Genomic DNA, 12411 nt, shown 5'->3' with positions numbered 1-12411 from the left:
AATGAAAGAGGCCCAGTGGGTGTCCAGCACGTGGTGTGTACCCCGAATTCCCTTCCCTCCGCCTTCCTCCTTCAGGAGGTAGGGTTGGTCCCGTCTGTCTACACTGCTGTAATCGCTGTGCTGTAGGGTCCAAGAAGGTTTTCCCTCTTCAATGATGAGGGCGCGCCTGGTACTTCTTGAGTGTTTAATATGTGCTTGCTAAATAAAAGAATGCATGTAGAAATGATTCCTAGAGATGCCGTACCTGGAATCTGGAGGCTACTACCTCTTCACCTAACTCTTCCTTCTCTCCACTGTGAGCGTCCAGTGTATAGAGTTGGTTCTCTGCTCGGTCTGGGGAGACCAGTCTGCTGTCTGCTATAAGCTGGCAGTCCCCGGGGGCTAGACCCAGCTTCTAGCTCCTTCTTATCTCCCTGTCCAGTGGCCTCTCCCACTGGTGTCTGGGTACCCTGTCCCCCCTGCTCCCTGCCCTGTCCCCACCCCAGACTTGGCTGAGGCCTCCAGCCTCCCTGAAGCTGGGTCCCTCTGAGGATGTGAGTGGCCCCGAATTTGAATCCCACCCTATAACTTGACATTAGTCTTGCTGTCTCTGATACCCTGTCCTTTCCTCTTCTGCCCCTCAACCCTCTCTCCTCAGTGATAAACACTGTTCAGAGCATGACAGGTGTTCCTCCAGACCTTTTTCTTTACATAGCTTGAAATCCTTCCCTTAACATAAAATCCAAACTCCATACTGTAGATGACCAAACCTTTTCTGAGTCGGCCTCTGCTTTCCTCTCTGACCTCACCCTCTGCTCCCTTCCTCCTCTCCCTCCATCATGCACATACCAGGCTTCTACCTGGCTTCTAAACACTAAATAAACTCCTTCCCACCTCAGGGCCTTTGCACAGGCTGTTCTGTCTGCCAGGAACAATCTTGGCCTTATGGTCACATAACCAGCTCTTCATACTTAAGTTTCCACAAAATGCTACCTTCTTGGAGAATTCTTCTCTAACGACACTCCTTATTATTATTATTATTATTATTATTTTTTCACAACGCGTATTATTGTTTAAAATTAGAAACTGCTGATTTACTCCTCTGTGGGTCCATCTCTCCCTCTGGAATGATGTAAGTTCCACGAGGGTGGGGCCTTACTTTTTCTTTTTCTTTTCTTTCTTTCTTTCTTTCTTTTTTTTTTCTTTTTTTTTTTTTTTGCTACCCTGTGTTCCCTAGTAGCTAGATGAGAAACAGCACACAATGGTCCGGTGAATATCTGTTAAAGGAATGAATCCTTCCGTGTGTGTGTGTGTGTGTGTGTGTGTGTGTGTGTGTGTGTTTCTGTGTCTGTGTGTGTGTGTCTGTGTGTGTGTAGTTTATTTAACTAAAGTGGGAACACCCTGTAGGGTTTTTTTTTGTTTTTTGTTTTTTTTTTTTTTTAACTTGCATCTTTCACTCAGTCGTGGGGCAGGGCTGTCTTCTTCCTTCAGAATTCACTGTCATTTTATCTGCCTGTTACTGTTAGTCTGAGAGCTCCCAAGGCAGGGCTTGCCCAGGGAGGAGAGGGAGGCAGGGAGGTCTGCCTGTAGTATCTTCTGGATCTGGCTTTAGTCCTGCCTCAGGCTGGCTCCTTGGCCCCAGGCAAGTTCCCTGGAAGCTTCTTTTGTCTAAGCTGGGATCCCCACGGGTCCCACTTTGCTTTCCGGCCCCTGAGGTTGAGTGTCAGCCTGTGCTCCAGGCCCGGCCCAGCTGGCTTAAGGATACACCACCCGTAAACCAACCTAGGGTTTTAGCTGGATCTGTGGCACCAGGCTCTGGCTGTAAACCCAGAAGGTGGCCCTACCCTTTGCCCCCACAGCCCTGGCCTCCCACCTCTGTCTCCTGGGAAGCAGAAAGGCTGTCCCTGAGGAGGCCAGATAGCCCTGAGCAGCCAGCCTGGCCCGCTCTGCAGCATCTGCCCCTCTGCTGGGAAAGAAAAGAACAAAAACAAACCTTGCTGTCATCATGCAATTAAGTGGAAATCAAATAATCCCAAGAACAGAAAAGCCAATTAATAAAGGAGCAATGAAAACTAACAGAACCATGGGGGCTGCAGAGAAATGTTGCACAAACACAGACCCGGACGCTGGAGCTCGTCTGGAGACGACCGGGCTCTGGGCTGTGGCTGGGGTGGGTGTGCGGTCTGAAGGTGCCCTGCTGCAGGGGATCCCCTTGGGCACAGCACAGCCCAAGGGGACTGCCCAACTCACTGAGGAGACGTGGTCTCTGTCCTGGAGGTTAAGAATTTGAGTTTATTAAGTGACTGTTATATGTCAGACCCGGTGCAAGGTATTTTTACACAACCTTAATTCCCCAAAGTTATGACGCTCAACTTGACCATCTCGCTTGGCATAAAACTCAATGTGCTCCCTCCTGTGGCTGGCACGTCCTACTCACTGAGGTCCCCATTGCCTCTCCAAAGTCCTCACCTACAGTTTGCTTCCTTCTACCATCTTGGTTTCCCTCACGCTCTTTAAGCACTGCAGGCACACTCGCGCCTCAGGGCCTTTGCACTTACTGTTTCTGCCTGCCGGGAACCTGCTTCCCCTGGACACTCACAGGCCTTGATCCACTCACTTCATTTTTTTTTTTTTTTTTTAAAGATTTTATTTATTTTTCAGAGACAGAGGGAGAGAGCGCGAGCGAGCACAGGCAGACAGAGAGGCAGGCAGAGGCAGAGGGAGAAACAGGCTCCCTGCCGAGCAAGGAGCCCGATGTGGGACTCGATCCCAGGACCCTGGGATCATGACCTGAGCCGAAGGCAGCTGCTTAACCAACTGAGCCACCCAGGCGTCCCCACTCACTTCATTTTGCTCAAGTGTCACCTCATCCTAGAGGCTTTTCTTGACTGTTTTTCCTAAAGTAACACCCTACCCTACCCTTCAGTCCTCAGCCCCTTTCCCTGCTAACTTTCCTGCATAACAGTTATCCCCACCACCTGACCTTTTGTATGTTGATTTGGTTCTTTCCTCTCTCCTTCCTACTAGAAGGTCGGAGGGAGGACAAATCCTTGCTTTATCTCCAGCTTAGACCAGCCTAGAGGGGGTATTCTTCGCTTAGGCATTGCATGAATGAGACCCGCGAGGCACAGGGAGGTGGAGTTACTTGCCTAGCTCCAGCCCAGCATTAAGTGGCAGACCTCACCTGCTAGCCTAGACCCTTTTGCCCTCATTACGTGGCGTTCCAGGCTTCTGTGGCTGCTGGCAGGATGTAGACGGACAGCAGCCTCCCCAAGATGCTCGCATCCTAACCCCTGGAACGATGACCATGTTAGATGAGCAGCAAAGGGCAAGTAAGGCTGCAGATGGAATCGTTTGTTCTTGGCTAAGCTTACGACGAGGCAGCACAGTGCCGCGTTATGCACGTGGGCCTAGAGTAATCACAAGGGCCTTTCGACATGGAAGCAGAGGGCAGAAGAGGCAGGGGGGATGTGATGGCAAAGGCAGGAGTGAAATGACACAATGGGAGGGCTCCGCTGGCCCTCCACGCCATAAGCCAGGGATCTTCCGGGGGCCTCTAGTGCCTCCAAGAAGGAACCCAGACCTGTGACATGTTGGTGTCAACCCAGTGAGACCCGTTTCAGACTTCTGACCTCCAGCACTGTAGAATATTAAATCTGTATTGGTTAAGTCACCAAGTATGTGGTCATTCGTTACGGCAGTCATAGGAAACTAATACACATCATGTCTGGAAGCTGCCTGGTCTCAGGGCGGGAGCTTGAGCAGAGGGGGTGGCTGGGCCTGGGGACCGCTCAGCACGCAGGGTGGCATCTGGGGGAAGGGGCTGGCCTCTGGGCTGGGCTGGAGGGGAGAGCTGGGGGGAGGCAGGCAGGAGGAGGTCTCAAGCCTGTGCCCTTGGCCTGGTGACTGCGGTGGGGGCTGGGGTGGAGAGATTTTTCCAGAGCACTGTGAAGCCATGCCCCGGACCCCCAGTCCCTCGGTCACTGCAGGCACTCTGTCCTGAATCCTCCCTCTCCATGCTTGCCTTTGGCTCACAATGAAGCCCACACATACCCCGGTGGGTACCAAATGCAGTGGACCTCTGCCCCTCTGCCTCTGAGTGAGGGGACAGTGACAGAGGTCCAAATTCCTTACCTGGAATTCAGGGAGCCTACAGTCCCTGAAAACTGAGCTGTTTCTCGAAACTCATTTGGTGACAGATTTGATTTGAATTGACAAGAGACTATGAACACCGAGTTTACTTATTTTGCTTGATGTGAAGCGTCACGAGTCTCACTGCAGACACGTTAATGTATCTGATGATGGGGTGCACCCCTGGAGGCTTTATCAAATAAACATTTTATGCACCAAATTACTTTTAAAACATCTGGTTCCCAGGGTTTTTGAAAACCATTTGGACCCATTGCTTCCACGCTATGGGGCTGAAAGGAAGCAGTCTTCTTAGGGCTCTTGGGATGCTGTGGGCACTCGACAGATGCTCAGATGACCCCTGGAAGGAGGCGGTAGTGTTCTCATTCTACACGTCAGAAAACAGAGGCTCAGGCAGGTTAAGTAACTTTCTCGGGGGTGTCTAGCTGCTAAGAAACAGAGCGGCACTCAAACACAAAATTCCTGGGCTTAGTCACTCTACAAGTCACTGAATTAGAATGTCCACCATCAGGGGACTCGTTCTTCCAAGAGTCAATCCAGGGTAAATTCTATCCCATGACTTCTGTCCTGTGCATCCTCCACTTTGGTCCTACTGGACCTGGGACTCAGAGGAAGGCTGGCTGGAGTTCTCAGTTCCTCCTTTCTGATCAGGTAGAGGTTGGGAACCCCTAACTTCCACATTCCTGGATGACCTGTGTGCAGAGAGCTCTTGAATGCTCCGTCAACCATGACCCTCCTCCCCACCCTACCCGGCCATTGACAGTGGCAGGCTCCTGCTTCATCACAGCTGTAGCTGGGAGTGGGTTGGGGGTTGGCGTTCAAGCCCTCTTTGCTATCTGAAGTCTGTGTGACTTCTAGGTTCATAGAGTCGAGGAACTGTGGGGTGCTTGGGGGTCAGAAAGGGCTGGCTGGAGGTGCCTTGGCACCACAGGACCACCTGGGGCCATGCGGGGGCATGTCTTATGAAGCCAGGGTCCCCATTGAGGCCCTCTGGCGCGATGGCAACAACGTGCGGTAGGAATGGAAGGCCTGCTGGCAGTGGGCAGTTTAAGGAGCCTGAGCAGCCCACGCGTGGATCACCCCTGAAGAGTCAGGGGAGATGGGGTTGTCTTGTACCCAACAACACTCAAAGAGTGTCCGCATCGGAGCTCAGGAGCCCAGCAGCCAGAGTGGACTAGAGGCAGGAAGGACTAGGGAATAAACTGGATGCTCCAGTCAGAGTCCACGAGGATCTCGGATGACTGGAGCAAACACCAGAACTGAACAAGGTGAGGTTTAGCAGGGACAAAGGGGGCATCCCGCTGTGGGTGTCCCAAGAGCCAAGACAGGGCCCAGCAGCAGGAGGGATGGTGACCTGGGGGCTTTAACAGATAGACAGCGGACAGCAGGCAGCAATGAGTCTTTTGGGGGAAGGTATAGCTATCCAGGCAGATGTTCTCCTAGGCTCTGCTGATGCAAGAGCCAAGATAAGGGGCCAGAGGGTTCTTCTGGGGCCGAGTCCAGTTCCTAGTGGAAGATTCAGGAAGGATATTGACAAAGCAGGATGTCCACATCCAGGGGTAGCCCTGGGGGGGGTGGGTCTGGACCTGGCACTACACGTCGGGGTTTAGAGTTAGGGATGAAAAACTTCCTGGGAGGCACTGGCCTCTGCCTGGTTTTAGACAGCAGTGACCAAGAATGCCTTAGACTAAAGGCTGTAGGGCATGGGAAAGCAGGAGGGACAGGGCCAGAGACAAAGCACATTGTGAACTGTTAGGAATACCAGGCTCAGGCATCTGTGGGGATGAAGATGCCCTCCGTGGGTGGATGGGCTGGCTCAGGGCAGGGCAATGGCCCTGGTGCCCTCGGGGTGTCCCTCTCAGCTCCCCCCCAGGGCATGGCTGTGAGCGCTGAGCCAGGAAGAGAGGAGCATAGTGGGGAGTGGGGTGAGGAGCCCGGGGAGTGCTCTGTCGGAGACAGACTGGCAGCCTCAGCTGGCTCCGAGGCCCTGGGAGGGAAGGAGGCGGGCAGGGGCCTAGCGGAGCGCACTCTCCCTTTTAATTACCCCCTCGGCCTAATTGGTCTCCCAGCCTCCCCTCCCTCTTCGAGGAAGAGGCCTTTGTTTGCCGCCTGCATGTTTACCAAGCAAATGGTTTTTAAAAGCTTTCGTAGACACAGAGAACCCATTTAGGAGGCTCAGCGGATAAAATTATTTATAGAGATGAATGGTTATCGTTCTTGTGCCTTTAGGAAATCAGGAGCCATATGCCCAGGCAGGCGGGGCCGGGGCGCCTCTGCTCGGCTCCCCGCTGGCCACACTGGCCCCGCGCCTCCCTGCGCTGCTGGACTGTCTCCTGGCCCCGGTCCGTTCTGTGTCCTCCGCATCTTGTCTGTTTCCTTTCCACGCCTCGGCTCTCCTGGCCCACCTTTCCCCCTCTTCCCCAGTCCACTAGCCGCTGCTTCCCCTGGCTGGCTTCCTCAGCTCTCTGTTTGCTTTTTTTTTTTTTTTTTTAAGATTTTTTATTTATTGGACAGACGGAAATCACAAGTAGGCAGAGAGAGAGGAGGAAGCAGGCTCTCTGCTCAGCAGATGTGGGGCTGGATCCCAGGACCCTGGGATCTCCTGACCTGAGCGGAAGAGTCTCCTGACTCTTCGACCTGAGCCGAAGGCAGACACGTTAACCCACTGAGCCACCCAGGCGCCCCTCTCTGTTTGCTTTTCCCCAGGTGTCTCTACCCCTCTCTGTGTTCTCGGCCTCCCTGCATCTCTGGCTGACCTTTCTCTGCTTCTATCTTTGTAAGCCTGCAGCTCTGTCTCTATCTCTCTGTCTCTCTCTCTGTCCTCCATCTTTGTCTCTCCTCCATCTCTGTCTCTATTGCTCCTCTCTCTCTCTCTGTTCCCCCTCGATCTCTCTGTCCATTTGGTGCTGTCTCTCTGTCATTTCTCTCTCCCCCATGTCTTGGTCTCAGCCCCTCTTTCCTTTTCCCTCTATCCCTCTCTCTCCCGCTGTACCCCAGGTGCTTTGTCTGGCCCACCACACTGGGCTGCAGGCAGTGGGGGTGAGTCCCTCTCTGAGAGGGTCTCCTAGGCCCTTGTGACGCCCTGTGAGTGGCGGGGGGCGGGGGGAGGTGGCTCTGGAATGAATTGGGCTTGCCTGCCTTAGCTGAGGCGAGTACCTCCTGGCCGCATGTGTCTGGGGCCTTGAGAGGGGGCCCTCTGTTCCCCCCTGCAGAAATAAGGCCCACAGTAGAAAAGCTTGCCCCCCAGGGTCACCCAGCAGATGAGGAGGGGACTAGAGAGAGACGAGACTGAGAGCCAGATCACTCCCCAAGTCCTCACTTGTCCTTAGGCTCAGACTCACTGGGATGGTGTGTGTGTGGGGGGTAAAGTCTAAGGGGGCATGGGAGGCTCTCAGGGGTCAAGGATTCCAGGGGAGCTCTTGGGACCTGGGCAGAACTTTGTGAAATTTCTCTGAGATCTGGTCCACCGAGGCCTACCCCAGATAGGCTCCTGTCTACCTTCTAAGCCTACCAAATGCACCCCGTCCTTCCCTGTAGTCTGATGGGGTGCCTCAGGGTTGAGAAACCCTACTGTGAGTCTGCTAGTCTGCCTTTAGGCAGCTGTGCCTGAGAAAGCATCATCTCTTCCCTGAGCCACTCCCAGCTGGGGACCTTGTGTCTGGAGATAGAGAGGGGTCAAGCCTCCTGCTTTGGGAGGGCCTGGTGCGAGTGGGGAGATGTAGCCTCCATGCATGTGGCAGCCTTGTGGTATCCCAGAAAACAGTGGTCTTTGGAGAATGGGGACAGGCTGGGCTCCAGTGCTGATTAATGTGTCACTAGCCGTGTGCCCTGGACTGGTCAGTTGGCCCTTGAAAGCCTGGTTTCTTCCTCTAGAAGATGATCTGGGGATACTACATCTCAGGGTTGATGGCAATATGGCTTGGCGATTAAAGCCCAAACTTGGGGTGGGAAATCACCGAAAAACCCAGGTCCTAAGTCATATTTTCCCCTTCTTCTTAGCTGTGTGATATTAGGCAAGTTACTTAACCTCTCTGAGTCACAGTTTCTTTCTCTATAAAATGGTGATAAAAATAGTCTCTTTTACCATAGAGTCATCGTGAGCACAGTTCAATAAGATCTTGTATGCACAGTCTTGGCTTGGACAAGTTATTTAACCTCTTTGGGCCTCAGTTTCCTAATGTGTACATTGGGGATAATAACAGCACTCACCTTCCATGATGGTGAGGGTGGAAAGCCACTGGACCACTGCCAGGGACGGAGTAGGCATCAAGCAGAGGCTCTCCTGTTGTTACTAGCACAATGCCAGGCCCGCAGGAGGAGGTGGTCCCATCCCGGCCCCTCCCCCTACGGTCCTGGCTTCCTCTGTCTTCTGACACCCTTCCTCTGGGAGTTCCCCCTTTATCCCTGTCCTGTCTGCTATGACTGGAAAGAGGGGCAGCAGGGGGGCTGTGGTCTCCTGGGACAATCTCTGTCCACATTCCTATTCATCCATCCATCCATCTGTGAACTTGCAGCTGGAGCCTCCAAAAAGCTCTTTAATGAGCCCCTCTGGGGGCTTTCAGATCACCTGTTTCCCAGGAGGCCTATGTACTGCTCCCAGCGGGCTGGTGCAGCCCCGAGGAGGTGGGGTGGGAATAGGGTAGAGCATCTTGAGCGGAAGCCCCTTGGTGCAGGACCTCTTGCCCCCCTTCCTCCCCAGCAGGAGTACCTGGTGTTCCAAAGCCAGCGTTGGGAGCAGTGTGCTACCTGCATGGCCCTTCGCTACACCGTGGTGGACACAGCAAACTGGGCTCAGGGCTCCTGGGATTTGGGTGGCTGGGCCTCTGTGGTCATCCTTATTGTTCTGCCTGATCTGCTCTTTAGATGGTCCTGCCCGTCTTCCTCCCTGTGAAACTGAGGAGGGGAATTCAAATCTGGGTTAGGGGGGCTCGCAATTCTGGTTTTCTGACTTTGTACTTGAACTTACATTTAGAGACACTTTGTATCTCCTTATCATCTGGACCTCAATTAGCCGGTTTATAGGATGGAATTAACAACTCTGACCCCACTTAGCCTTTTATGGGGGGGTAGATTAATAATTAATAACCACACTGATGTCTGCCAGCATTTATTCCGAGTTCAGTGTGTGCTGGGCACTGTGCTAGGGCTTTCCGGCATGGTCCTATTTACTGCTCGCGACCTTATGGGGCAGGGGCTGTTATGGTCCCCATTCTCCATGTGGCAAAGCAGACAGGTGAAGCCCTTGGCCCAAGGTCACACAGCAAGCACCCTGTGGAGGAGCAGGGGCTCCATCCTCGCTTTGTCTGATGTGCTTCTGGTACACCTACCACTGAACCACACGGGGGACTCTAAAGACCCAGGAACTTTGGTGGGGAAGGGTGCCAATTTCTAATCTGGGGAAGGAGACCCCACTGTAAGGACATCTTCCCAGGGGATGCTGTGGTGTCAAGGCAGGCCAGCTGCCCTGGAGTCTGGAGAGCTTTGCCTCCCACAGGAGGATCTTTGGCTAGGCTTGCTTGGGCGGGGTGTGGTGGGAACATAAGGTCTCTCTGGTTCCTTAAGTCCCTACCTGATGCTGGGGGCAGCTGGAACATGAGTGACAGCAGAGCAGAGGTCTAGGGAAGTTGAGAGAGACCCAAAAGGGGAGCGCTCCTGGTTGGCTCTGCCCTCAGAACACTTAGCACATAGCAGGGACTTAATTACTGCAGCTCGAATGACAGAGGTGTCCAGCATAAAGATCCTGAGCTCATGCCCTGTTTTCCAGAGCCCTCTTCTGTGAAGCCCACGTTCTGGGCATGACTGAGAAGAGGGAGGTCCCTTTCTGCTCAGAATGTGGGGCTGGGGCCTCTCCTCAGGACGGAACCTGATGTCTTTCCATGTTTCTGTTAGCAACAACGTTGTGCAACAGCTGTTGGGAGAGATCACTGGAAGTCCCCCACCGCCTTGGCCATGCCATATGAGCAGCACCGGGACCGGTCAGACAAGTGGGGGCGCACCGTGCCCCGAGCCCCCCGCCTTCCCAGTTTCCAGATGAGTAACTGCCAGCCGTCTTGGGAGTATTCAAGGATAATTTATTTTGAAAAAGTACCATCATGACTCTCATACAGAAATAAAGTGAACACGTGTCAAGATTGTATTTAACTCATTAATTAGTGAGGGACCCCGTGAGATGTTACAACCTGTTCAAAGGAGAATTCGAAGTACCTCTCATATATAGTCAAATAAGGTATGCTGGAATGAATTTACAAATAGCTGCAAAAACTGGCAAGTCTAGTCAGTATCCACAGAACAACAATCAGTTGCATGCCTCCGAAAGCAATTTGCATTTCTATGAGCAAGAATTATTTACCTGATGATCACTTGGGATGTGAATGACAGCAGGGCAGGGGGCCAGGGAAGATCAGAAGGGCCCCGTGGTCTTAATGGGCTGCCTCCCTGCACTTGGCCGGCCCACTCCCCGTGGGCAAGCATCATCTGCAGGGGCTGTGCGGGGCCCACCTGTGCACAACCTGGAAGCAGGCGGAGCTGAGGGGTCCCTCTGAGACCTGCATTTCACCTGCTGGTGAGCAGTTTGGGGCCGGAGCACTCCACCAGGAAGAGCCGAACAGTGCCGGTGACCCTGCCCCTGGAGGTGCCCTCTGCATTATGGACAGAGCACATTTGAGGCGATGGGGCCAGCTGAGGGAGGGCCGGCTGCAGGAGGAGGTGGAGAGAGGAGGAGGGGCTCTGGTGGGGACAGAAGGTTGGGGAGGGAAAGTTTGCAGGGAGAGAGGGAGAAAAGCTGAGAGGTGGTTTGATGAGGAAACAGAAGTGTCAGCCTGGAAACCTGGGGCTGAGGTCCCACCCAGGGCCCTGGTGTTGGTGGGTGGAGCCTTTCTCTGGTTGAAGGGGTGACGTAAGATGGTAAGATCGGCAGGGCCACGGTAATTCTGACTTCTCTGTGGGTCTGGTGATACTTAGGAGCGTGCTGTTCCCCAGACCTGCCGCCCCCTTCCACGCCTCTGTGCCTTTGTCCATGCTGTTTCCTTTTGCTTAGAAGGCTGCTCTCTCTTGTCCACCAGCCTGAGTCCTATTCCCTGGTAGGGCCCATCCTTGTCAGAAAGTCACCTTTCTTTAGCGTTCCAGACTCTCCCAGGCGTCATCAACTCCTCGTCCCTCGGCCATGCCGCGTTATTAGGGTGTAGGTAAAGAACAAGGGACTTGAGATCTGACCCACTGGGGCTCAACTCCGGCTCTGCCACTTAGATTGTGCTACCTCTTAGATTGTGCTAGCCTCTCTGAGCTTCAGTGTTCCTGTGTCTGAAAATGGGACCATTTCATTCCAGTAATGGCACCCACCTGTCAGTGTGGTGATGTTTTGGGGGATCATGCTTGGAAATCCCCCAGCCCCGTCCCTGGCTAGAGCCCTCGAGCTGCTCATATACACCTGTAAGACGGAGCACGGCCCTCAGGTCACTGCGGTTGGTCATGACCATATGCCCCACCATGCTGGGCTGTGTCTCAGCTACTTGTGTGCCCCCCTGCCGGGCCCAGTGTCTGGACCTTAGCAGGCTCGCAGTGAATCCCAGTTGGGTACAGTGATTTTGGAAATAAACGGCAGAAGTGGAGCAACAGGGAAGGACTGAGAGGAGAAGAGGCCCAGCTGGGCAAGGTGTGGAGGTCTGAGCTGCCAAGAGGAGCTGCCAGGGACAGCAATAATTAGCTTGGGAGGGAGGGGTATGGGTCCAGCTAAGGCTGGCTGCCGGTAGGAGAGCTGGCATCTGGCTGGGGACTTATCTCCCAGGGCAGGAGCCCTCTGGATTTTCTCCAGGACACTGAACAGCCCCCTGGACGTGCCCAAGGATGGATGGAGACGAGGGTGTGGGTAAGAACCGATCCTTGGCTTTCTTGCAGGGAAAGAAAAGAAAACTTGGTGGCCATCCCCGGGGGACTCCAGCTAGGAGATGATCTCACCATTCTCCCTGAGATGGAGACCAGGGCAGGAAGGGGTGAAGCACTTACTGGCGGCTTTCCTCAGGCTGCCTCATAGGAACTAAAGCTCAGAGACAGGCAGTTACTTGCTTAAGGTTATGCAGCAAGTTGATCCATTCCATCTCATGATCGCATTTTACAACCGCAGAATGGTGGGAGGAAGGGAGGACAGAGCAGGTTCTTTCCATTGGACAGATGAGAAAATGAGCTCTTGGAAGAGGCAGGCACAAGCCTGGGACCAAGAATGAGTCAGCAGCGGAGCAGTGAGCTTGAGCTCGGGACCCCGGTCTCCTGTTTGGAACAGGAGGCTGT

General features: G+C 53.7%; 1 long non-coding RNA gene across 1 annotated transcript in view; it reads left to right on the top strand.

Moving 5' to 3' along the window:
* LOC116578059 overlaps positions 1 to 10270 on the top strand; it is a 30101-nt gene extending 19831 nt beyond the window's left edge. Inside the window, exon 3 of the long non-coding RNA XR_004280716.1 lies at positions 10018 to 10270. This is a non-coding gene — a long non-coding RNA (uncharacterized LOC116578059). The remainder of the gene's footprint in view (positions 1 to 10017) is intronic.
* The last annotated feature ends 2141 nt before the right edge of the window (positions 10271 to 12411 follow it).

The sequence above is a fragment of the Mustela erminea genome, chromosome 18 (genome assembly GCF_009829155.1).
Source record: "Mustela erminea isolate mMusErm1 chromosome 18, mMusErm1.Pri, whole genome shotgun sequence".
Classification (NCBI taxonomy): Eukaryota; Metazoa; Chordata; class Mammalia; order Carnivora; family Mustelidae; genus Mustela; species Mustela erminea.
This window is presented reverse-complemented; position numbering and strand designations above follow the sequence as displayed.